This window comes from Rhinolophus sinicus, linkage group LG01 (genome assembly GCF_036562045.2).
Source record: "Rhinolophus sinicus isolate RSC01 linkage group LG01, ASM3656204v1, whole genome shotgun sequence".
NCBI lineage: Eukaryota > Metazoa > Chordata > Mammalia > Chiroptera > Rhinolophidae > Rhinolophus > Rhinolophus sinicus.
Window position 1 is genome coordinate 139,046,136 of NC_133751.1, and position 26,354 is coordinate 139,072,489.

The window sequence follows — 26,354 nt, forward strand, 5'->3', positions numbered from 1 at the left end:
TAGATGTCCCACAAGCTGCTTGGCTGTCAGTGGGAGGGGAGGTAAGCAGTACAGAGACGATAGGTGACCTGGATGGAAGCCAGGTAGCTCGGCTCTGGGCTGTCGCTGATAGAGTGTAAGTGACATTGGAGCCACTCGGGCCTGATGTACCCAGCACGAAGTTGGACTCAAAAGACTGGGCCACACTTCGTTTGTTTATTAGGTACGGTATTAATTGAACACCTACTCTGTTCTGGGTTTGTTCAGGGTTCTGGTAATTCAAAAGTGGATAGGCGAGGTTCCTGCCTGGCCTGGGGCTTACAGTCTAGGAGTGAGGAGGATATCACTATCAGAAATGATCTTACAGCCTAATGGCATTATTTTAAAAAAAAGGGAGGGGGATAGTTTGAAGGGTGGGTGAGGTAGGGAAAGGGTTGGGGAGGAATGATCTGAAATGGTCTTTTGAGTTCTTCCAGTTCTGAACTAACTCATTGTGAAAATGATCATCCAATCATTTCCACCCTGAGGGTCTCGGTTTTCGGTTTCTATATTCTCCAAAATAGGGGGTTGGCCTCCCCCTCTTCGAGTTCGGTGGGGTCTAGCTCACTCACTCTTATGTTCCATTTACCGAGCGGGCCAGGCTGGGAACTGGCCGGCCCTGGCTCCCCGCCGCTTCCCAAGCACTAAGCGTCCCAGGTGTCACCTAACAAGGAGTCTCCCTGGCCGCCCTTCCATCCCGCGGAGGATCCGTGAGGTTTCCCAGCGGAGCCGGAGTCCGGGGCTGCTCTCTGGCGGGCGGACCCACCTGTCCGGCCTCGGCCCTGTCCTGGTGCCCCAGGTGTCTCGGGGCGGGGAGGAGCCGCGCCCGGCCCCGCCCCGCGCGGCCGCAGCCAACGCCGGCCCCGGGCGGGCGCGCTCGGAGCCGAGGCCGGGAGCCGGGCGAGCGCGCAGAGAGGCCCCGCGGGCGCGGGCGGGGCAGGTGAGCAGGGCGGTCGCAGCGGGCCGGGGACGGTGGTCGGCTGGGGGCTTGCGGAGCTCTCGCTGGGGCCCTGTGGGGCCGCGTGGCTGCGGCAGGCAATGCGGGGCGCCCCGCCCTACGCGCCGCGGGTAGCGAGGCGCGCGGGGACCGCGGCGCAGCGGAGGGTCGGAGTCCAGTAGCTGGCTTCGGACCAACAGCTGGGAACATCTGGACGGGGCAGGAACTAGGGGCACGGGCAGGGCGGGGACTGTGTGGCTCTCTAAGTGGTCAGGGTGCCGCGGAGGCACTGTTTTCGTGGCGCTGGTGAGAAGAAGAGGGGCTGGGGGGGCTGGACTGCTGAGGAGAGCCTGGAGCTGGGGCGGGGGTTCAGGCCGACATTGGAGCGGGGAGCGAGCTCCTGCCTGAGTCTGCGGCGCTTCCCAGGGGCCCGCGCCGTGCTGATGCCCTCTGTATTCGGCTCTTTACTTTTGGTGTTGGTGTTGAATAACCGTCTTACACATGGGTTACCTGGGGCTTCCGAAAAGCTGAGTGTGCAAAGCTGCTCTGACTCCAGGGACCTTAGGTTGTAAGGCTGCAGGTCTATGTGCCCTGGGGCGTTGTGAGAGCTGGAGGTGGAGGGGCGCTCTCCAACTCCCAGCGCCTGGCAATCAGGGTGATAAAGTGGAAAAAGTCTAGAATGGTGTTTAAACTGTAGTTACTAGCTGTGTTACCCTGAACGAATTGCTTAACTTCGCTGATCCTAGTTTACTCAAAAGGTAAAGTGGATATTATAATCATTAGAACAGCCTTAAGTTACATCATGCTTGTAAAGTACCTAGCATAATGCTTGATGAGAAAGTTCTCTCCATTTTTTTTTAGATGTTAATGTAACACTTTATGCCTTCCAGAAGTCTCCACACATTTCTGAACAGAAGGGAGATCCAGGAGGCTTAGATTACTGTCTTTTAGGAGGGAACGTGGTGGTGGTGGTGGTGGTGGGTGTTTTTTTGGGGGAGGGGGCAGTTTTTTTTTTTTTAACCACTGTGACTTCTTCCTGGCTAGGCTGCTGTGGGCTGTCTTACTTCCTGACACTATCCTAGAGGCCAGCATTGAGAGGTGCTGGTGCATGGGCCCTTCAGACAGAAAGATTATTGGCAGACAGCTCTCATCATTGCTGACTGTATTTGTCGGAGTTCTTTCCTTTGGGTTGGGTTTTCTTCACTTGGAACTTGCCTTATGCAATATAGAAATTGATTGGGTCACATAAATGAAAGGGCTGAGGGATTTAGTTTCAGGCATAGTTAGATCCAGGGGCTCCAATAAGGTTGCAGGTCTTTCCCCTCGGTGCTGACTGATTCTTAGTATGGAGTGATACATAGCACTGGCACCTCCACTCTTATCTGCTCCTTCAGAGAGGGGGTGGGGTGGGAGGAGTCTCTTCCATCTCCTCCATCATTGTAATAAATCTTGTCCATATACTAGCCCAAAGCAAGGCGAAGCCGTCTCAGTGGACAGGGAGTGGGTTTCCACCATAGAAGTGGGTACTTTACCCAGGTGTCATCAGTGTTTGGGAGGGATTAGTTCAGCTACTGTGACAGTGCCAGCCCAGCTGCTGGGGACTGGGGAGGGGCAGTTCCTAATGAGAAGGCTGCATTCTGGACAGATAAAAATAGGACCTGGCCATTGCACTATGTCAACCTGTGCTCACCACCATCTAAATGAAGTCCATAGCAGAGTGTAGGCTGCCCAGATGCCATATCTGTCTCTGAGTCATCAAGTCTTTTCCAAGGCATGAAAGTATTCTGCATGTTCATCTTTTCATTTATTGTTTGTTCATTCATTCACTCAACATGTAATAAATGCCCAGCATATGCCAAGGCCTCTGCCACGGGTGAAAATGCCTGCTTTTGAGAAGCTCACAGTCTAGCTGGAAAGGCAGACGTGCAGACAACACCGTCTGGGACTGGTTAATGGGGGATATAGTGAAGATTTCCCAGGGAAACTATTGCTAATGTCTAAAATGGAGATGAGTAGGACTGCTCTAGTAGAAAAAGTTGGAGGGACTTTTCAGGCCATGTGGGAGGATACCAGTTAGGGCACTTTCTGTTGTAAGTAACATTATTTAGGTTACTTTACTAGCTTGTGTAAAAGGTCTGGAGGTGCGTGATTCAAAGTGGTCACACCTCTAGGGTGGGTTCTTGAAGATTCTCTTGGTTTTCTCTGTTCTGCCAGAGTGTGACTGGGCCGCCATCATGCCTTCAAAGCAGGAAGGGAGGGACAGGGCTTGCTTCTTTGTGTTTCTCTAGATAACAAAGGACAAAATTCCCCACAAGTTCCCTGTGCCATTGCCAGGTACCACTGGCCGGAATGGTCACATGACCACCTTAAACCAGTTACTAGTAAAGGAGAAGAAAATGGCATGAATGTTTTGGCCAAGCAATCATCTGGAGCTGGGGGAGGGGCTCATCTTCCTTGAGCACATGGATGCTCCATATCGGAACAAAATCAGAATTCTGTTAGCAAGGAAAAAAGTGTGCCTGCCATTCGGGCTGTGAGGTAGGCAGTCAAGCATGTCTCCCGCAGATGGTGACAGAAGATGAAAGCCATGGCCCAAAGGGGCAGTCAGGAAAAGTTCAGTATAACAGGAGACGGACAGGGTGTGGCTGGGAGGAGGAAAGGAGCTGAGGCTGGAGACGCAGGCAGAGGCAGGAGTACCTATGTCAGATACTGCTCTGGATGTCACTAAGGAGCATAAATCTTGGTCCCTCTACTCGAAGAACTTACACTCAAACCCTGGAAAGGTTTTTCTGAGGTTTTCGTAGTCCCATTAGTAACAGCAGCAGTGGCTCACTCTGTGGTGGTCATTCTCGAGGGGTGGGTTGGGGTGGAGGAGCCGAGGACAGGCCGTGTGTAGTGTGAAAAAGCTTCACAGCCGGTTCTGCGGTGCCCCCCACTCCCCAGCCCTCCCCAGTACCTTCCCTTCACTTTCCCTCATGCCCCCCTTAAATCACGTCTTCATTTCAGTATTTACTTGCCTTCAAACTAATGGACTGGGACTTGGTGAGGAAGCAGTTTAGTGGTAGATCCTGGACTAGAAAACAATTGTGCAGACAATGAGCATCACGAGTGACTACTCGGTAGTTGTGTGTAGGAGGAAACCAGCCTCTGTCTACTGCTTTTAAAGCATTTAGCCTATTTTCATGTGCAGTATGAGTTGAGTGCTGCTTTTTGTTTCCATTTGACTGGTGACCATTGGTGGACATTTGGAGTAGATTGGGCAACCTGGGATGCTACTTCTCTTGATCCTCCATCCTCAGTGTCTAGTTGGCATAGAAATTGGCAAACAGATCTGGTCATTAATCCTGGCAGAAAGGAGGGAGTGAGAGCGGCATATTTTGTTGTTTCCATTGGCAGTACTGCCATGGGCTGGCCAGAATCACTGGAAGGTTGTGAGGGAGAGATACCTTGGGCAGTCGTTCATTCTTTAAATATTGAGCATCTGCTGTGTGCCAGACACTGTTCTGGTTGCTGGTGATAAAAGAGCACATAAGAAAGAAAAAGTCTCTGTTCTCATGGAGGTTACCATCTACTGTTTCCTATGCCAGGTGGTGAGAAGTACTATAATGAAAACATAGGTTAAGAAAGGAGTGCAATCGTTGGAAATAAATTAGCCATAGTGCTGGAAATCTTCAAGGTTTATTCTTTCCTCGGGTTTCCAGCAGAGAAATATTCTTTGAGCAGATATGGTATTGGGCAAAAAAAAAGACACAGATGTTCACTGGGAAGAAGAGAGTTACGTATTGAATAACTTGATCTTAGAGGATCTCTTTCATGCAGAATGTCTTTGTTATACCTCACGTTGTTCCCAAACATGATTTACAATGACTTACAAAATATACCAGGTGATGAGAAATAAGTGAAGAAATATGAGCAAAGGGAAAATCAAGGTCATTTCTTTCATCATGGTGTTCTGGAATTGTTTAGTTTTGGTACAGGGGAAGGAGGAAGTATGGTGATTAAAAATGTGATGATTCATGCTCAGGGTTCATTCTTTGAAAGGTGAGAAAATAAATTTTGATGACTCAGGAAGTTAAAACTTTTTTGGTGTTATTTAAAGAACTGATTTTATTTGATAGGAAAAGTTGTCTCCTTACTAAGTAAGGACTTATATGAAATTCATCTCCTGAGTTGAAAGGAAACTATTTTTTTTAGATCAATATAAAGTGTATCAGAGGTTAATGGAGATCAAAAGCCCAATTCCATTGTCAAATAATATGGTACAAATGAAAATTGGTGACAAGTTTGGCTCTATAACTGACTGGAAAAAATATACAAATTCAAATAAAAATTTACAGCGTAGAAGTGCTATGCAGAGGTAATTTTGATTACCTAATTTTACTGGGTTGTTTGTTTTCTTATTGTCAAGTTTTGAAAATTCTTTACGTAATCTATATATACATTCTTTGTCAGAAATGTGACTTACAAATAATTTTTTCCAATTTGTGCCTTATCATGTTATTCCCATAAAATGATCTTTTTCAGGGCAAAGTTTTAAAATTTTGAAAAGCCAATTTATCAACCTTTTTATGGATCAAACTTTCATTGTTGTAGCTAAGAATTCTTTGCCTAACCAAAAGTTTTGAAAATTTTTCTACATTTTCTTCTAGAGTTTCATAGTTTTATGCTTTACATTTAAGTCTATAATCCGTTTTGGGCTAAGTGTTATATAAGGTGTAAGGTATAAGGTATATGAGTCAACAGTTTTTTTTTTCTTTTTTCTTTTGGCACGTGGAAGTTCAATTGTTCCAGCACCATTTGTTGAAAAGACTATCCTTTCCCTATGGAATTGTCTTGACACTTTTGTTGAAAATCAGTTGGCCATAAGTATAATTATTTGTTTCTGGACTCTGAATTGTATTTCATTGATCTATATGCGTACTTTGTGCCAACACTGCACTGTCTTGATTACTGACTTTATAAGCTTTGAAAGCAGATAGTGTAAGTTCTCCAACTTTGTTCTTTTTCAAAATTGTTATGACTCCTCTAGTTCTTTTGTCTTTCCATATAAATTGTAGAACCATCTTGTCAAACTCCTGCTGAGATTTTAAATGGAACTGCATGGGATCTATAGATTAATTTAGGACGAATAGATATGTTTATAATATTGAGTCTTCTAATCCATGTACACGATATAGCTTAAGTCTCCATTTATTTAAGTGTCTTTTCTTATTTTTCTATCAGTATGCTGTAGTTTTCAGGATATAGGTTTTACACATGTTTTGTTGATTTATCCTTAAGTATTTCAATTTTGGGGTTGCTCTTGTTGCTAATATGTAAAAATACAATTGATTTTTGTATATTGACATATTCTGTTACCTTGCTAAAGTCACTTATTTGTTCTAAAGTCACTTATTTATTGTAGATTCTTTGGGATTTTCTACATAGACAATGATGTCATCTGTGAATAAAGACAGTTTTATGTCTTCCTTTCCAATCTGGATGCTTTTTATTTATTTTCTTGTCTTATCGCGCTGCTTAAGAATTCCAGTACAATGTTGAACAGGAGTAGTGAGAAAGAGTTTTCCTTGTTTCTTATTATAGGGGGGAAATAATCATACACTATTAATTATGATGATGGCTGAGGTTTTTTGTAGATGCCCTATGAGGTTAAGGAATTTCCTTTGTATTCTATTATGGAGGGATTTGGAATTTCGTTGGGTGCTTTTTCTCCATCTGTTGAAGGGATTGTGTGGTTTTTCTTTATATTTACTATGGTGAATAACACTGATTTTCAGTATTAAAGCAGCCTTTTGTTTGTTGGATAGATACCATTTGGTTGTGTTGTATTTTTGGAAGAGAATGTATAGGATTAGTATTTTTTCTTCCTCCTGTGTTTGGTAGAATTAATTAGTGAAACCATTTGGGACTAGAGTTTTCTTTGATGGAAGGTTTTTAACTATGAATTTAATTTCTTTAATAGATACAAGATAATTCAGGTTGCCTCTTTTTTCTTGATAAGTTTTGGTAGTTTGTATCTTTCGAGAAATTGGTTTACTTGACCTGAGTTGTCAAATTTATGCAAATAGACTTGTTTGTGGTAGTGTTATGTTATCTATTTAATATGTGTGGGGTCTATAGTGATATCCCCCCTTTCACTCCTGATATTGGTAATTTGTGTCTTTAATCTTTTTCTTAGTCTGTCTAGAAGTTTATCAATTTTATTGATCTTTTAAAAGATCCAGATTTTGATTTCATTAATTTTGTCTTTTATTATTCTGTTTTAACTCAGTTGATTTCTGTTCTTTATTATTTCCTTCCTTCTCCTTGCTTTAGGTTTAATTTACTCTCCTATTTTCTTAAGGAGTAAGCTTTTATTACTAATCTGAGATTTTTCTTCTGTTTATAATATAAACATTTGGTGTTACAAATTTCCCTCTACCATTGCTTTAGCTGCATTCCACAATTTTGAAATGTGATTTTCATTTTCATTTATTTTGAATTAAAATATTTAAAAATTTTCCTTGAGACTTCCTTTTGACCCATGTGTTATTTGAAAGTATGTCATTAAATTTTCACATATTTGGGAATTTTCCAGAAGTCTTTTCTGTCACTGATTTCTAGTTCAGTTTTATTATTATCTCGCAATATAATTTGCATTTTTTCTATTGTAAAAAATTTGTTCATGTTTGTTTTATGGCCCAGAATATGGTCTGTCTTGGTAAATGTTCAGTGTGCACTGAAAAGAATTTGTATTCTGCTATTGTTGGGTAGAATGCTCCAGAAATATTGGGTCAAGCTGCTTGATAAAATTGTTCAGGTCTTCTCTGTCTTTATTTATTTTCTGTCTACTTGTTTTATCAATGACAGTGAGGAATGCTAGGGTTTCTAGCTAAAATTATAGATTTTTTTGTTTCTCCCTTCAGTTCTGTCACTTTTTGCTTCTTATATTTTGACCATCTCTTCTTAAGTGCATATCCATTTGCACTTAGAGAATTGATTCCTTTCTTATTGTATAATACTCCACTTTATCCCTGTTAATATTAATACCTTTGGGTGTTATAGTATAACTACTCCAGCTTTCTTTTGGTTAATGTTTACATCCTATTCTTTTTCCTGTTCTTTTCCTTTTAACCAATCTATGTCAGTATTTTTATGGGGGGTTTCTTGTAAACCTCATATAATTGGGGCATACTTTTTTAGCCAATATGACAATATCTGTCTTTTAATTGGTATGTTAGATCATTCACACTTACTATGATATTGATATGGCTTAATGAAAGTCTATCACTTTGCCATGCTGTTTTCTATTATTCCATCTGTCTTGTTGATGTTATTGTTGTTTTCCCTACTTCTTGAGCATTTTTTATGATTGCCTTTTATCTCCACTATGGACTTCTTATTTATGTATCTTTAACATTTTTTTGTTTCAGAGTTCAGCTTTTAGTTGAACATGTTACAAAAGAGGTTTAGTCAAAAAGACCAAAGCTCATGTCATCATCAGACGCCTCAGATTCTTCTTTCTTTGCTTCCACTTTCTTCTCCTCAGCTGGGGCAGCAATGGTGGAGGGGTCAGGACCTCCTGCTGGGGCAGTGCCAGCTGCTGGGGCCGGTCCACCAGCCCCTACATTGCACATGGGGCTCCCCATGTTGACCTCGGCCAGAGCCTTTGCAAACAAGCCTGGCCAGAAAGGTTCAACATTTACACCGGCTGGTTTAATGAGGGCACTGATCTTATCCTCCGTGACTGTCACCTCATCATTGTGCAGGATGAGGGCTGAGTAGATGGAGGCAAGCTCCAAGATGGAGGCCATGGTGCCCACAAGTGCAGGGCGAGTGCTGCCGGGCACGGTGCTAGGTGCCAGATGAAGTGAGGGCCCACCCAATGCGGCCTTAGCTTCCTCGGAAGGACCGAGCAGCTTACACCTTACTGGTAGCTGAGGAAAGGGGCCTTTAACATTTTTCAGTTATATGTATATATATGTATATCTCAGAATGCATTTTCGAGTAATATACTGTTTTATGTGTAGTGTATAGGACCTTCACCAGTATATTCCTGATTTTTCTTTTCCATCCTTTGTGCTATTGTTATCATTTTTCTTTTATGTGTATTATAAATAAAACCTTGCTACTATTTTTGCTTTAAACAAGTGGTCAGCAAACTTTTTTCTGTAAAAGGCCAGAAAGTAAATTTTAGGCTTTGAGGCCACATGTGGTCTCTGTTGCATATTTTTCTTCTGTTTTTAAACAACATTTTAAAAACATAAAACCATTCTTAGCTTGTAACTCATACTAAAACAGACGATGGGCTGGATTTGGCTTGCAGGCCATAGTTTTCTGACTCTTGCTTTAAATATTCAGTTATCTTTTCTAGCAATTGAAAATAAGAAAAATGTGAAGTTTATTTGACTTTCATTTATTCCATTTCCAGCACTTCATTCCTTTGTGTAGATCTGAGTTTCTGTCTGGCCCCATATTCTTCCTGAATAACTTTATTTAGCAATTCTTATAGTGTAGGTGCCTTGGCAATGAATTCTTTCAGTTTTTGTTCGTCTATGACAGTCCTCATTTGTCCTTCATTTTTTGGAAGATATTATCATTGGGTATAGAATTCTGGATTGGCATTTTTTTTCCTTCCAGCACTTTAAAGATGTTTCATTGTCTACTTATTTGCTTGCCTCCTGAGAAGAAGTTTTCTGTAATTCTTATCTTTGTTTCTTTGTATTTAATGTTTCATTTTTCTCTCACTCATTCAATACTTTCTTTTTGTCTTCGGTTTTCAACTGTTTGAATATGATATGCCTGTGTGTGTCCCTGTGTGCACACACATGCTTGGTATTTAACCTGGTTGGTATTTTTGAACTTCTTGGCTCTGTGGTTTGGTGTGCATCATTGATTTTGAAAAAATTTCAGCAGTTATTCAAATATTTCTTCTGCCCCATTCTTTCTTTTCTCCTTGTGCAATTGTGATTACATTTAGGTTAGATTTTTTTGGGGTATTGTTTCACAGCTGTTGGACAGTTTTTTTATTTGTTTGTTTTTGTTTCATTCTTTTTATCCCCTCTTCTTATTTTAGTTTGGGTAATTTCTGCTGACCTATTTTCAGGTTCACTGATTCTTTTCTTGGTTGTGTCAAATCTATTGAAGAATATTTGTTGAAAGCATTCTTAATTTCTGTTAGAGTGTTTAGCCTTTAAAGCATTTCCATTTGATTATTATAGTTTCTATCTTTCTGTCAAAATTATACATTTGATCTTTCATGTTGTACACCTTTTCCATTAGAGTCTTTTACAATTAATTATGGTTATTTTAAATCTGTCTGATATCTTCCAACATTTGAGTCATATCTGAGTCTAGTTCTTTTAATTGCTATGTCTCTTGGTGGTGTAATTTTTTTTTTGTGTGTGTGTGTGGATGTGTGTGCTGTGTAATGTTTTGTCGAGAATGTGACATCTTGTGTAGGACATTAGAGATTGAGATAGTTTTTATGCATGGAAATGGGTATGCCTTTCTGTTTCTACTAGAAAGGGCTGATCATTCTAGTCAGGAGTTAAACTGGATTTGAAGTTTGTTGTTGCTATGATTATCCTCAGTGCACCACAGACTTCAGATTCCTCTTGAGTTACCTTGAGTTTAGAGTTGGGGCTGGTTTGCCATAGGGCTTTTCTCAGTATCTGTTTCAGTGTCAGCCTTACATTTGTCTTCTGCACTGTGCCCAAAAATGGTCTGTCTCTGTGCTCTTTCAACAATTTCAGCAGCATACCATTATTATTTGTTACCTGATGCTTGTTAGCCAGCGGCCATGTGAATCTGGCTCAGGTAAACAAGTGCTCATATCTTGTATCTTTTTGCAGGTGCTTAGGTCTCCTTAGATTTTGGGCTAATTTGTTCCCCTGTGACCTCAGCTGTCTAATGGATTCAGCAAAGTTATGAATTTGCAGTCTGTGTGGCTTTTAATTTGTTGTATGCATAGGAGTGATGCTCTTTCCAGCCATGAGCAGAATTCAAAAGCCTTGATTTGATGTGTTCTAGCTCGCTCTTTTTATGATCTTCATGTAAAATCCTGGTGCTGTTTTCCTTCCGTTTGTGCTTTGTGCAATGTTATTGATACATGTTATACATATGAATCAGTGATTCTCAATGTTACCTGGGGAACATTAAACAAAATAAAACTCTTGGGCTTTAGTGTTTTGCTTGATATACCGTATTTCTCCCAAAATAAGACCTAGACAGACAATCAACTCTAATGCATCTTTTGGAGCAAAAATTAATATAAGACCAGGTATAATATGTAATATAATATAATATAATATAATATAATATAATATAATATAATTAATATACTACTGGGTCTTATATTAATTTTTGCTCCAATAGATGCATTAGAGTTGATTGTCTGGCTAGGTCAGGGGTGTTCAAACTGCGGCCCGTGGGCCAACTGCGGCCCTCAATCCATTTTTAATTGGCCCGCAGCAAATTCCAAAAATATATTTAGTTTACTTAAATAAACCAGGTGAGGCAATACATACTTTGACTTGAGTGAGTGGCCCGGGGGTTTGTGTGTTTTACCGCATATGGCCCTTGGTGAAAAACGTTGAAAAAAGTTGGGACACCTCTGGGTCTTATTTTTGGGGAAACATGGTATGTATGGATCCAGGCAAGGGTATCTTTTAAAAGATCCCCAAGTGATTCTGATGTACTTCTAAACTGAGACCTCCTGGGCTAAGTATCACTTACAACTTTTCCTTTCACAAGGTGCTATTCCAGTATAAACTCCCAAATGAAACTTCAGGCTGTATGTATTCACTCTGGTGACTTCTGTGGAATTGTTTTCCTTCTAATTGTGCCTTCAGTGGTAGTTAATTGCCAGTGATCTACTGATAGTTTCATAGAATGGGGAGGAAACTTAGAGTTCTTCTCATTTCACTTTCTGCTAATTAACATGAATATCCTCCATGACAAACTATGGCTTTGGGGCTGATGCAGTCTTTTAGGTACTGGAAACTCTCTGCTATTCAACATAATACACCCCATTGTGTGATAGTTTTACTTGTTACAAGTGTTTTCCTTTTACTGAATTGAAATGTATCCTTCTATAATTTACCAAGTGATTTGTCTAATTAATAGCCTTGTAAAATGTTTGGAAAGAAATCTGTTTGCGTGACCCAGTGCACATGTGTGTGCATGTCTGTGCGTGTGTGCACGCACACTCATACCCATGAGAAGCACTTTATGAAACAGCATTTATTGTAAGTCTTGTACTTCTACATTGTTATCATGACCCACCAGTGAGTTGTTTTTTTGCTGGATGAAAAATGCTTCTCCAGCCCATAATCCAGCAGATAAGCTTTCAGAGGTTTCAAGACAGCTCTTCTGGCACCTCCGAGTTTTCTTGTGCCTGGTGTAGTGCTGGTTCCTTTGGCTGTCTCAGCTTTCTCACCACTCTGGCCAGTGTCTCACACTAGATGGACTTCAGTGTGTGGTGTCTTCCGCAAATGAATGGCCAGGGCTCTGCAGGTGGGCAGATCCATTCAGACTAGAGGAAGAGTTCCTTGACTTTTTCTGGACACCATTTCTAGTCACTGGCTCAAATTCAGTGGGATGTCAGTTGAAGCCGTCTCTTGAACATTGTTGATGGCTTTTCTTTGTAATTTTTATGTGTCCCACTTTTTTTTATATTAATAACATGTTATCCTAATTAACTATTATACATGTGTTTTTTTTTCCTAAGAGACTGTGAACTCCTTAGATGTCAAGAAAAACAGTTCATTCTTTTTGTTCATAAGTAGTGATCAGTACAAAAACATAATTTGTTGAGGTAATCTTAAAGAACTGTGTTCACAGTCAAGAAACTTTGGCCTTTTAGCACCATTGCTTTGCTAACGGTTTTGCTACTGACCTTATTTATAACTTGCTGACACAAGGGCTTAATAGCCCTCTATTTACTTTGGGCAATGGACAGACTGGGTAATCTAGATGAACTTGTCCCCTTAATACTCGTGCATGAGATACTGTGACTGGTTCTAGGTGAGATGCCCGTATTTCACAGCTTACAGAGCATTTGGGGACACATGACATGCAAGATGAGTGTCAATGAGTTGTGTAGTGGGTATGTGCTCTTAGAGGTCACAGGTGAAAGAAAAGTCACACAGGTAAGAAAGACTTGATTTTGGCCTTGAAGGTAAATATCAGACATATGGAGTGGAAGGTATTTGGAGGTGGGAAGAAATCTGTTTTAGTAGTCTCCCAAGTTCTATGAAAACTCTGCTTTCACTGGGAGTGACTTGGATCCATAGGATCTGAGAGAAAATGTAGGTAAGATACAGAAGGAAATGTAATTTAAACTGTTTCTATAGCAGGATAGACATTCACAGAAGGTGACAGGCTCAACTCCTGCCCCCACCCCCCACCCCAAACTCTGAGCCTTCAGAGACTCTGGCACTGAGAGTGAGTTTGAGTGTTGTTCTGGAAGCTACTAATTGTCACAGTGAGGGTCAGCTTGCCAGGGCCATTTCAGGGCCAGTAGCTCTGGCTCTACCTCTGCGTGACTTCCATCAAGTTTAGAGCAACCATTCGTAGCCACTGACCTAATTTTTTTCTACTTTCTCTTCTCAGAGGGCTCGATTGGATGTATTATTAAGACACATACGTCCTTAAAGTATACTGCATCTACCACTCTTCATTCGTGATCCACTTCATCTGCGAGACAATCTTCTGAGTGTTCTCGTTCATAGTGAATCAGTGTCACCGTCAAAATATCGCATAAAAGCCAGGTATTGCGTCCTTGGAGTCATATTGCAAACATCTCATTCATTTTGATACTATTTTGCTATGATAGAAAATAGGGGTGGAAGTACTTTATGAAAAAATAATAGGCACTGTGTGTGTGTGTTATTTGTTCCTTAGCAGAGTATGAGGACCTTGATTCTTAAACAACTACAAGAATAGTTAGAATAGCGGTGAGGGCTGTGCTACACTTCAGGCTCACTGAGAGGTGTGCATCACACATTTCTCTTAGAATCTAATGCCAGAATGGCTGTTTATCTCCTGGGAGACCTATGTAATTCCTTGTATTTCTCTTTGTGCCTTAGAAGCCAGGAAACCCAGAGCAAAATGTAGAAATACTCAACTATAGCAATAATTTTATTTCAAGTTCTAAGTACAAAGATTTCCTGTCTAAAATCATGTGATTTCATCTTTTAAAAACAATACTTTTATTTTTTCCTTATTATCACAATGATACATGTTCATTATAGAAAATGTGGACAATAATAGATTATCTCCCCAATCAGCTATTTTCCCATTACACAGAGATAGTCACTTTATCTTTTAATCATTCTCATTTCTTCTAAGCACGTGTGTGTATGTGTGTGTATAACAAAGTGAAATGATACTTTTCACACTGTGTTAAAACTTTTTTTAAACTTAACCTTTATAAACATTTTCCATGTAATTAAATATTTCTGCACAGCATTATTTTTAATGGCTGGTATACTGTTTCATTGTGAGGCTGTATCTTGTATGTCTAGGTTGAACTCAGCTTTTTGCTATCATAAACAACTCTGTCATGCATATGCTTGTAGCTAAATCTCTGAAGCACATCCATGATTATTTCCTTAGAATAGAGTTTCTAGAAGCGACATAATTGAGTAAAGGGCTATAATATTTTTAAGGCTCTAGATATATATTTCCATATTGTCCTCCGGAAAACATGAACTAACCTATTTTATCACCTAAAGCTTGAGAGTGCCTCTTCCCCAAGCTTCCTGCAGTACCAAGATTATTATTTTTTAAAATCTGTATGAGGAGGCCAGATTTCTGGCTTTGGCCAAGTAAGGAGGTTGCAAATCCTCTTCTCCAGAAAGCAACTATAAATCTGGACAAAATGAGCAGAAACAGCCATTTTATCACTCTGGTGATCCATCAAAGGCATACAACAATCTGAGTAGCATTATTCTTGAAAAACTGCTGAACTTTGGGTAAGAACAGAGGTAGTCTCTGGTGCTCTTGCCTGGGGTTGCTCCCATCTCCTCACTACCCCTAGTTCAGAGGGCGGAGACATACGGTCTCAGCAAGAGAGGCTATCAGAACTAGCCCCTTTGCTGCCAAGATCAAAGTGACTCATTCCATTTGCAGAGGTGGGCAATGTCTGCACCAAGAGAGTAATTTTCCAGGTCCCTTCTTCCCAGTTCAGTTTACTTCGAATCTTTAAAAAACAAAAATACTCTTTTGTTATAAACATTTATGTTTATTACAGAAAAGGGGGGAAATAAACATAAACAAAGAGGAAGAAAATTATGAGGCCACTTGGTGTGCATTCTTTTGTATCAGCTCATTCCAGTAGAACTTGTTGCAATGATGGAAATGTTTTGTACTGTTCAGTGCTGCAGCCACTGTCCTCAGGTGTTTGTTGAGCACTTGGCGTGTGGCTAGTGTAATGGAGGAACTGAATTTTTAATTTTTATTAATTTCCATTAGTTTAAATTTAAATATACACATGTGGTTAATAGCTATAGTATTAGACAGCCTAGTTCTATTATTTCTCTAATATGGAGGCATGGATACATACATATAGTATAGTTTAAAAAAACCCCACAAAAATATACTTCATATCATATTTTATTTCCTTCTTTTTCCGGTTAACAATGTATCATAAACATAATTTCAATAGCTGACTCATTTTCCATGGCTTGAATGTACCGTAATTCATTTAACAAAATCTCTGTTGTGCCTTCAGGGTATTTCCTATATTTTAACGTTATAAACAACATTGCAGATAATATTTATAGCTAAAGTTGTGACATTCATAATTATTTACAGAGGATAAAATCTTAGAATTTAAATGATCTGGTCAAATTTGATACCCATTTCCAAACCTCTCTTCCAAGAAGTTCTACCAGTGAACATTCTCACCAGCAGTATATGAAAGCATCTCATTATTATTATTTTATTTTAAAATTGAGATAAATATACATGCTGTAAAAATTATTACCCTTTTAAAGTAAATAATTCAGTGGTTTTTAGAATATTCACAAAGTTGAGCAACCACCATCACTATCTATTTCCAGAACGTTTTCATGATTCCACAAAGAAATTTTATACTAATTAGCAGTCACTTCTCATTCCCTCCTTCCGTCAGCCCCTGGCAACCACTTATCTACTTTCTATCTCTATCGATTTGCCTATTCTGGACATTTCATACAAATGGAATCATTCAACATATGGCCTTTTTTGTGGCCAGCTTCTTTCACTTAGCATAATGTTTTTGAGATGTAAGGTTCATAATGGTTTCAAGGTTATAGCATAAATCAGTACTTGATTCCTTTTTATGGCTGAAAAATATATTGTAACGATATACCATATTCTGTTTATCTGTTCGTCTGGATGGACATTTTGGTCATATCCATTTGTTTGGCTACAATGAATAATGTTTCTATGAACATTCATATACAAGATTTTGTGGACATGTTTTGAGTTCTCTTGGGTACATATACCTATGAGTGGAATTGCAAGATCACATGGTGACTCTATGTCATCAAATCAGCTATGCCACTTTACAGCAATATCTGAGGGTTGTAATTTCTCCCCATCCTCACCAACACTTTTTATTGACTATCTTTTTCCTTATAGCCTTCCTTGTGGGTATGACATAATATCTTCTTGTGGTTTTGATTTGCATTTCCTACTAACTAATAATGTTGAGCATCTTTCATGCACTTATTAGCCATTTGTGTATTTTCTTTGGAGAAATGTCTATCCAAATCCTGTGTCGGTATTTAATTGGGTTATTGTCTTTTTATTGTAGAATTATAAGAGTTCCTTATGTATTCTGGATATTAGACCCTTATCAGATATATGATTTGCGAGTATTTTCTTTTATTCTATAGGTTATCTGTTCACTCCTTTGATAGTATCTTTTGAAACACAACATTTTAATTTTGATAGTATCTTATTAATCTTTTTTCTTTTTTTTTCACTTGTGCTTTTGGTGTCATACTGAAGAAACCATTGCCTAATCTAAGGTCACAAATATTTACACCTATGTTTTTTCCTAAGAGTTTTATACTTTTAACCCTTCCATTTAGACATTTGATTTATTCCGAGTTAATTTTTGTATATGGTGTAATTTAGGGATCCAAATTTATTCTTTTGCATGTAGCTATCCCCTTGTAGCAGCACCATTTGTTGAAGAGTATTCTTTTCCCCATTGACTGTCATAGCACTCTTGTCAAGATCAGTTAACCAGAAATATATAGTTTACTCCTGTAGTCTCAATTTTGAATTTTGTTCATTGATCTGTATGTCTATCCATATGTCAGTACCACATGTTTGATTATTTTTATTTTGTAGTTTGAAATTGGGAAATATAAGTCTTCCAACTTTGTTCTTCTTTTTCAAGATTGTTTGGGCTATTGTGGATCCCTTATATTTCCATATGAATTATGGGATTAGTTTGTTAATTTCTGCAAAAAATGTTGTTGGGATTTTGATAGGGGTTGCATTGAATCTGTAGGTCTGTTTGAGGATTATTGCCATTCTAGCAATATTAAGCCTTCCAGTCATGAACGTGGGACGTTTCTTCAGTTATTTACATCTTTAATGTCTTTCAATGATTTTTGGTAATTATCAGTGTTCAAGTCTTATGCTTGTTTTATTTTTTAAATTAAATTTATTGGGGTGACAATGTTAGTAAAATTACATAGGTTTTGAGTGTACAATTCTGTAATACATCATCTATATATTACATTGTGTGCTCACCAACCAGTCAGTTTTCCTTCCATCACCATGTATTTGCCCTCCTTTACCCTTTTCTATTATCTCCCCTTCCCCCTTCCCCTCTGGTAACCACTAAATCGTTGCCTGTATCTATGAGTTTTTGTTTCTTTGTTTGTCTAGTTCCTTTGTTGTTTTCAGTTTTATATCTTATACTTGTTTCATTAAAGAAACAGTTTAAAGTTAATTTTTTTAAGTTAAATTTATTACTGAGCATTTTATTTTCTGATGCAGTATAAATTAAATTGTCTTAATTTCATTTTTGGATTGGTACTACATAGAAGTTTAGTTGATTCTTGTGTTTTGATTGTGTTTCCTGAAACCTTTCTGAACTAGGTTAGCTTTAGTAGTTTTTTTAGTGAATTCAGTAGGATTGTGTATATACAAGCTCATGTCATCGACACATAGAGATTATTTTACTTCTTTCTTTTCAATATGGATGCCTTTGATTTATTTTTTCTTGCCTAATTGCTTTAGCAGTACAATGTTGAATACAAGTGGTGAGCACAAACATCCTTGTCTTGTTACTCTCTGATGTTCCTGATTAATGAGATGGCCAGGATAATTTATGCTATTTTTTATGATTTTTTATACTCTAAGAATCTGAGTGATGGAGCAGGAGTTGCTGACTGGTTCCTCCTAGGGAAGGGACAGTTAAACAATAAGACTTCCCTTGGTTCCATACATTGGAGGATTGGCATAGTAGTTACTAGAAAAGAAGTATTTTAACTGAAGAATCTATTCATGTGACCTTTAGGTGCCAATGAGTTTGATTAACATTTTCTAAAATATCAGCATTCATTATTTAAAAGTAAAACTTCAATTTTCCCCACTAGTTTTTCCATCCTGCGTTTCCACATCTTTGATTGCTTACTATATTCTTCAGGTACCGTGTTGGGACCACAAAGACTAAACACAAGCCATGTCCTCAGGGTACTCATGGAGAAGTCTTTTGGGGAGACAGAGAGGAAACAGGAAGTTTAATATTTTGGCAAGTGTTTCCTTTCAAAGGGTAACCTGTCAGAAGGAAACCTATGACAGATGTGGGCTTCACCCTTAGAAGTTTTGGGTCTCAGTTTGCTAATGGAACCTTCACTTTCTATCCCATGGAATCAAAGAATTTTAGAATTTGGAGGCTTGGAAATCCTTTATCCAACCTCACATTGTTTGATAGGAGGAAGCTCTTACCTTATGCAACAATTCCTGCTCTATCTCATCAGCAGCTCTTCCTTCTTTCTCTGAAATGTTTCCTCTCTCTCTCTCTCTCTCTCTCTCTCTCTCTCACACACACACACACACACACACACACACACACACACACGACCTTTTCCATGGGGAGGCAATCCACGTTTAGCCCACTTCCTGGCTCCATTTGTTGTGTCTGGTTGGGGTAATACAATCCCAGCCCCATGTTCATCTTCAGTGTGGCTGGGCTAGGATTCCTGCTTTCCTCTGCCTGAGAAGACTGCTCAGCATTGTCCTTCTGACAGATGCTTTTTGATGTGGATCTGACAAGGACTGGACATTATCCGACTTCAAATCTGAGTTCCTCCGAAAGCTTGGGGAGGGCTTCCTGTTATGTTTTATTGTACATTCAACTTTGTGAAGCGCATACTCCAGCCATTTTAATCTTCTCAGTTCAGAGGATTAACTAGGATGCATAAAAAGTCATATCTGGGTGCTTATTGCAAAGACATCTTTCTAGGAAAGAAAAGAATGAATGTAGTATGAACAAAAGCAATGACATTGGTACACATCTTAAAAATGTTTACAGAGTTTGTTTGTTTTTTATAAGTCAATTCAGAACAGTGTGGTACATGTGTTTCCATTTTTATTTTGCTATTTAAAAAGAAACCCTTGATTCTGGCTTTATTATATATTATTTATTATTACAATTGAAATAACATCAGGTTCCTTTTTAGCATTTCACTGGTAAAGTGGGAACAGGAACCTTATGGTCTTGGGCTACAAAAGAAAATGAATTGTTCCCACAAACCTTTCAAGTTTAATTAACTTTTAAACAAATACGAAGTTCTAGTTTCCTTGTTTCTTTTTTATTGCACTGCATTTTTTCTTTTGATTATGTGAGGGGTATGATAAGGATGCAGAACTGCTTTCTGGTTCACACTGTTGACTGCATGTGATACAGCAGCCAATTCAATCACAGAGAAATAGGAAAATAGCTACTCTGTTTGGGAGTTGTAAGCAGTTTGTAAAGTCAGCCTCCAGTCCCTACGATTAAATGTTGGCTTCTCTCCTTGCAGACTTCTAAAATGAAATTAGGAAGTGGAGCAAACAGCATCTTAAAACCAAACACAAATACTGTGTTGGGATGAACCCAGCAAATTGAAGAATCACAGCATTGCAGCTAATCATTTGATTCACTGCTGATAAGAATGCAACAGAAAGGAAAGGGGTGGGGAGGGGATTCTGAGAAAGTTCTAGGTCATTGAAAAGCCTCTAATGATTTGCCCATGTTTAGGATCAATTGGGGTGAAGAGAGGAGGGGTGGATTGGTGTTTATAGCAGTGCTTTCCCTATTATGTGTGGTAAAGGCATCCGTAAAACTGTCACTAAATTTCTCTTGACGTCAGTTTAAGCTCTAGAGTGGCCCTGGGACTTGCCAATGGGGAAGGGAGAGGGAGGTGAGGGTGCGAAGGGCCTTCCTAGAAAAGGGGGTGGCGCTGTGTAGAGGCCACAGCATTTGGCCTGGCAGTTGGGACCCTGAGTCCTGTTCTTGGCCCTTCTGCCGTCAGACCCTGTGACCTTGGATGAGTCACCTTACCCCTCTGAACTGTGGTTTCCATACTGCAAAATGCAGGTTTGGGCTGAATCTGATTTCCAAGCCAAATTCCTAAGCCTCCAATGAGCCATCTCAGAAGTTGTCCTTACACCAACCATTGGGAGTTCCTGGCCTCTGCCTCCTAAAGGGAGCGGCCTCAGTTTCCTCTCCTGTATTGAGGCTTCTGCAAGCCATTGTTTGAACAAAGAGGTCACTAGAAAGTGTTTGAAATCTACAGGAGGCCTCATCTCAGAGATCTTCTGGTTCTTACATTCCAGTTGCCCATAACGCTGACTTCCAGTCCAAGCTGAATGTGAGACGGATCAAGGCACGCCCATGATTCTGGCCTCTCCCTTCTTTCCCAGGATACACCAGGGACACGTGTCTTCAGCATCAGAATGGTCGTTCATTTGGGAACATGAGGGTGCAGTGGGGAAAGGGGTCTGCGTTTTTAGAATTTCACCCTCTGTCTCCAGGAACGTTTCACTCTTATTAATTATAATTTCCGTTCGGCTCCACCATTGGGACCTGGCTGTTATAAGTGGCCTAGGAGCCGTGTGAATTTGAGGACAGCTATAGCCTCCATCTCGTAGCTCTAGTCAGCTCCCCACAGGTGCTGTCAGGTTGCCAAGCCCTGAACCTTTACTGTGTGTCTTTGAGGTTAAGGCAGTAATAACCACTGTCACCTGCAAACTGGAATTCTGAGAGCTAGGCCTCTTGCACGCTAGTTCATATTAAATAAACCTTTTCTCCCCAATGTCGTCACCAATCTGAAGACAATTTACTCCTTAGTGTCTTCCTCTGCCACAGACTTTCCTCCGTATCTTTTGAAAACATAGTAGACAACTTTTGTGTTGTCAGGAGTGAACATTTAGGGAGTAGGCCTTCAATTTCCCTGCTGTTGCAAGTAAATATATTGCCTTTTGTTACTTGTCCCAGGATGCTCTGGTGAACACATAAGCCTGCGAGGAAAGGTTTGGCAGAGGAAACCGTCATGAAAGAACTATTTTAATTGAAGAATATATAGCTGGAGACCCAGGGGTGTTGAGCAATTTAATTAATGTTTATTAGAAATGAAGACTTGCTATTTAAAAATGAACCATTTAAACCTCCTGTGTCTCTCTCCTTTTCCCCCTCATGTCATCATTCCCCTCACCCACTTTTTACCTTAGCAAACTTTTATTGTGTTCCCACGATGAGACCAGACACCATGTTAAACCCGGGGATGACAAAGAGGAATAAGACCTGGGCCTTGCCCTCAGAGGGCTGGTGGCCGGGCTCAGGAAAAAGCTAAGCAGATGGTAACAGCCCAGAGGGGTCAGTCATCTTTGGAGAAGGTCCCGGAAGTTAGGGGCCACTCAGGATGAGCGGCCAGGTGTACGTGTCTGAGATCAGGAAGTAGTTCCTGCAGGAGGTCCCCCAGGGACTGTGTCCTTGAGGATGACCTAGAGGTGGCCCAGGAAAGGAGGAGGAGGGCACTCTGGGTAGTGGGAAGAGCGGGTTCCAGGGGCAAGGGAGTTGGTGGGTTTGGTAAAATATAGGAACTCAGTGTGGTTGGAGCCCACAGTGAGGGAGGGGTGAGGAGAGAAGCAGGAGTCTCCACAAGGATGGGACTGTGAAGGGCCTTGAACTCTAATGGGCTTGTCAGTTTGCATTTTACCCCGAGGGTGTGGGAACCCACAGCAGAATTTTAGGCAGATTAGGCTAGGAGGTGTGCAAGCCTGCGTAACACAGAAGTTACAGGCAAGGGCTGTGGAACCAGGTCAGGTGACTGAGGCTTGCATCTGCTTTTGCCACCATCCAGTTAACTGTGCCGTGTCATCTTTAAAATAGGGATAAAAATCCTGTCTGTCTTACGGGGTTCTTCCGAGTAATAAACAAGTAGACTCACCTGAGGCTCTTACAAGAATGGATCTATAGTAAGCGCTTGCTAAAATCTAGTTCTTGTTTTTTGGGGAAGGGACATACCCTATTTTCCATGAGCAGTATCAGTTAATTTCACTATTGCCATCATAATGCCCTGTAAAAGATTCTCTAAAACACAGGAGCTTAGAATAACAATGATTTACTGTGGTCTTGCAGTTGTGGGTTGGCTGGGGTTTGGCTGAGCCAGACTGGACTTGACTGAGCAGCCATGCTTCAAGCTACGACTTGGCTGGGCGTGCAGTTTGGGTTCATGTCTGCTCCACGTGGGATCCCCCTGGGCATCTCCTCTCAAGGCAGAGGCAGAGCTGAAGGTCTAAGAGGAAACCTGCAAGACTTCTTAAGGCCTGGGCTCCCTCCAACCAAAGCAAGTCCCAGGCAAACCCAGACTGTAGGGGCAGAGATCTCCATCAGTGGGCAGAGCTGCAAAGTCACATGACAAAGGGCATGAGCACAGAGAGGGGTGAAGGATGGTGGCCAACAGCGGGAGGTACCACAGGCTACACTGGTGTCTCTACAACTGCAACTTTGTAGCTTCTAAGAGGAAGCCTCCATGAGGGGCAAAGGCAGCACTCAGCTTGGCAAGCCTGAACCCAGGGGCCTGCTTTCCATTAGCGACCTTCCTGCACTTGTCCCAGTGTGGACCTTTAGGCTTTGCAAATGAGTGCCTTCTTTTTCCTGCTTCTCAGACGCTTTGGGGGAGACTGCACATCTTAGGGGAAAATATACTGGTATGGGTTTCAATCTAGACCCTGTGGCATGAAATAGGGCAATAGCCTCAGGTACTACTTATGGGAATGATTAGAGCGGAGCAGAAGTGTTCCTGCAGGAACGCTCTGTGGCCTCTCTCTCAGGTTACCCAGGCTGTATTTACATTCTTGAGCGAGGTTTGTAGCAGATGAACTGCTAGGGTAAGACTGACTGTTTATATCTAACAATAAAACACATGTTTGTTTACATGTGTTTTTAGATGTCTCGCTCCCAGTGGAAGGAACTGCATTTTTTCTGGGCTCCCTGGCATTTGCTGTCTACTTCCTGGGAACCTCCTATGAGGCGTGCCTGACTCCTCTCCAGGGTACACCCCTAGGTGAAAGCTGGGAGAGAGGATGGGGAGAGGCAGCATGGTTAGCATTTATTAGCATGTAACTCTACCTCTCCTTCTCTCGGACTCCTTGGGGCTTGGGAGTAGGATGGGGACAGTGATGGCAGCAGTCACATACGATTGCTTTGCCAGCATGTAAAATAATCTCCCTCCTCTTCCCTGGCCTCCTTATGCTGCGTGACAAACGTATCCATTCTTCTCCAACCAAAGAGAGAGAGCAGGCACAGGGAGGGCATTCTTAGAGGTTAGACTTTCCTATTTTCTGTACGAGCATATATTATGAAATTAAATATGACATTTCTTTACATGCTAGTCATTTACTCGATTAAGAAATTAAGCAAGAGCTCTGAAGTTACACTTACTAATTAAGTATGATATTAAGCTGAGCAATTTTTTTGGAGATGGGGAGGGAATACATTCTAGAATTTTTTGGGTAACAAAAACAGCGCTGGAAATACTAACAAGTACAACAAAAGTGATTGGCATAGATAAGATGCTCAGTAAATTGTAGCACTAGTGATGATAGTGCTTTCTCTAAACTTTTATTGGTGGAGGAGACAAAAACAGGGATTACAAGGCTGGGGGCTCCATCCATTGCCTTGCTTCTGAGGAACCTCCTTCAGCCATCGCCTCCCGACGTGGAAAGCAACAGGAAAAGGAACCCAGAAAAGCTCAGGTTCTACAACCAAGCCAAGGATATACCTTAGAAGTTACATTTTTTTTTCCCCTTAAAGTGATTGCTTCTAAAAGGTACAATTCAAAATAGTCACTGCAGGAATAGACATGCTGAAATCCTAATGGCGCAATTCTGTTTTGTTTAGTCAAAAAATAGGGCTGGATAATGACGAGTCATAGCTATGCAAATGCAAAGACAGATCAGCACATCTTGTGCTTGGGGAGAGCGTTGATGGCAAAACCCAGTCCATATTACGTAGTAGGGAAGATGGGTTCAGACAAAAGCTTTCAGGGATATATGTTCTTTTTCTTTTTCCTTTTCCTTAAGCATCCTTTATGGCTGAAATGCTAAAATAGTTGATCTGTTGGCTCCTTTTCTGAGTGTTCACTGTGGGCAAGGCTTAGCAAAGAGGTAGCTATAAGGATTGCAAGTGCATCCTCCCTCCCTCTCTCCCTTCTTTCCTTCTTCCTTCCTTCCTTCCTTCCTCAATAAACAGTTTTTGCAGTCTTTGCTTTCCAGGAGTTTGTATCTTAATGGGAATAGCAACATACAGACAGTAGAAATCAAAACAACAAATGCAAATTTATATAGGACATATTGTGTATGGTAGGTTTCCAGTATATCTGGAAGAAAAATAGTAGAGTAATAATGATGGTTCTAAATCTCGACTAAATTAAATAATGACTTCCTTAACTTCTTTAGTTTTTTTTTTTTTTTTTTCAGGCCAAAGGGTGTTATTTCCAGGTGTGCCAGGGTTAGAATAACATTGCCACCCAAGGAGTAGCCCCTCCCCATAAATAAGCAGAGCATTCAAACGGTAGTCGGTGACTCAGCTACCATATACTTATAGACCCTACAATTACATTCTCAAAGCCTTCTACTGAATAGGAAGACTGCTTTTCACAGGAATTATCACTTAGCTGCCTGATGTCCCACTGAAGATGAAATGGCTTGATGGTGCTGATTTGATTTGTTCATGATCCTGTACTGAGCTTTTTTACAAAACTATTATGCATATTTGAGTTTTACTTTGAGGTTCTTGTACTTTATATTAAAAAGTGAATTGGAATAATTTCCTGTCTACATACAACACAAAGGTGCTCAAGTTTTCCAAATAAGTCAATGGGGAAGAATTAGCTAATAGATTCTTTAATAAATGGTTTGGACATAATATCAACTTGGATCCCACAAACACACCATATCTCAAAAATGAACTCCAGAGAGTTGAATATTGCAAATCAAATTATAGAAAAACTAGCAGAAAATATTTATTAGGTCTGCATAGGAATGACAATTTTTACGGCTTTGAAGCAAGAGAAGCAACCAGTGAAGAAAAAAATTAACATACTTGACTATTAAAATTTAAGACTTCTATACAAATGAAGAGATAATAGACTGGGAAAGTTTGCATTAAATTTGTTACACACACAAATTATTAATATGTGTTATAACTTTAGTATATAGCTTACTCAAATGTATAAGAAAAGGGCTGGGGTCTTAATAGAGAGATGTAAAATATAATAGCTACCCTTTATTGACTATTTTTCTGTGCCCACATAGATTTACAAAATCTATACTGACTGCTTTGTATACAGAATGTTTTATAACCAGTTTTCCTCACATGCTCAGACTAGGTTACTAACTAGTCTACTAAAACATGGTTTTCAGTGGTTACAAAGTATCTCATTGGTAAAGATGTACAGCGCAATTTCACCTAACTAAGCTTTCGGTGCTAGATGTTAAAGGTGATGGAAATATAATTGAAAGTGATTTTTTGTGGTATCTCTTCTACCTGTGAAGCCACATTGTTAGAAAACTACATCCCATTGAATGAAACTGAATGATTTGCAAAGAGGCACATTTGATACTGTTTTTATCAACAATTTTATAAGTAGCACTTGCCACTGAAACCTGTTTCAGCAAAAGAGGAAATATCATCTGAGATCCCATGCTTGTCACAACATGTCATCAGTTATCTTGAAAGGCCTTAGTAAAAGAGACGTGTTAATTACCATCCCTGAGAGCATCTCGAGGGGAGTGATGACAATAGTATTATATTAGGGCACTTTATCAAGCATGTCATTCTCTTATCTTGCTTTTATAGCAGAGGAAATAAAGACACTAGAGAAATATCTTTGAGGTCACACCACAAGTTAACAACAGA

General features: G+C 40.3%; 1 protein-coding gene and 1 pseudogene across 4 annotated transcripts in view; one reads left to right on the forward strand and one right to left on the reverse strand.

The window, feature by feature from the left end:
* The first annotated feature begins 835 nt into the window (after nt 1–835).
* Nucleotides 836–26,354, forward strand: part of LYPD6B (LY6/PLAUR domain containing 6B) — a 155,524-nt gene continuing 130,005 nt past the window's right edge. The window contains exons 1-2 of one of the 3 annotated variants that reach the window (XM_074336047.1): nt 843–958; nt 13,550–13,707. The gene's annotated coding sequence lies outside the window, so the exon portion shown is untranslated. Of the gene's footprint in view, nt 959–13,549; nt 13,708–26,354 lie in introns of all 3 variants that reach the window. The other 2 variants (XM_074336034.1, XM_074336038.1) reach the window with 2 other exon arrangements.
* LOC109450276 (large ribosomal subunit protein P1) lies at nt 8,404–8,748 on the reverse strand (annotated as a pseudogene). Its single transcript, XR_002137826.2, has one exon. The product of XR_002137826.2 is annotated as a large ribosomal subunit protein P1 (transcript).